The sequence below is a fragment of the Branchiostoma belcheri genome, unplaced genomic scaffold, assembly GCF_001625305.1.
Source record: "Branchiostoma belcheri isolate BF01 breed outbred unplaced genomic scaffold, Haploidv18h27 scaffold68, whole genome shotgun sequence".
NCBI lineage: Eukaryota > Metazoa > Chordata > Leptocardii > Amphioxiformes > Branchiostomatidae > Branchiostoma > Branchiostoma belcheri.
In genome coordinates, this window is record NW_017804331.1 from 124,426 (window position 1) to 124,700 (window position 275).

The 275-nt window shown below is 51.3% G+C and overlaps 2 protein-coding genes across 2 annotated transcripts in view; both read left to right on the forward strand.

The window, feature by feature from the left end:
• The window catches only part of LOC109483986 (crescerin-1-like), a 9,563-nt gene that overhangs the window by 2,533 nt on the left and 6,755 nt on the right, over positions 1 to 275 (forward strand). The gene's annotated exons all lie outside the window — the stretch shown is intronic.
• Positions 7 to 275, forward strand: part of LOC109484013 — a 65,666-nt gene continuing 65,397 nt past the window's right edge. Inside the window, 1 exon segment of the mRNA XM_019787171.1 lies at positions 7 to 45. The gene's annotated coding sequence lies outside the window, so the exon portion shown is untranslated.

Below are 275 nucleotides of genomic sequence, written 5' to 3' on the forward strand. Positions count from 1 at the left end.
GGTAACTTCCACAACAGCCACCCCAGCAGTGCACCCGCCACGCAGGTTAGTAACTTCTACATTCATTTAGAGACTAGCTGAAGGTTCTGCTGCCTTTTTAAGTTTTTATGGCTAATACGAGATGGGGCCTCCATCCAGGAAAGTCGCGTAAAGTGCCTTTCCCAAGGGGAGAAGATCGGTGACATGGCAGGGTTCGAACCCCGGACCTCTTGGTTCTGAGCCTAACGTTCTGCCGTTACACCACACGACCCCAGTAACTATTCCTGTTGGTGTTG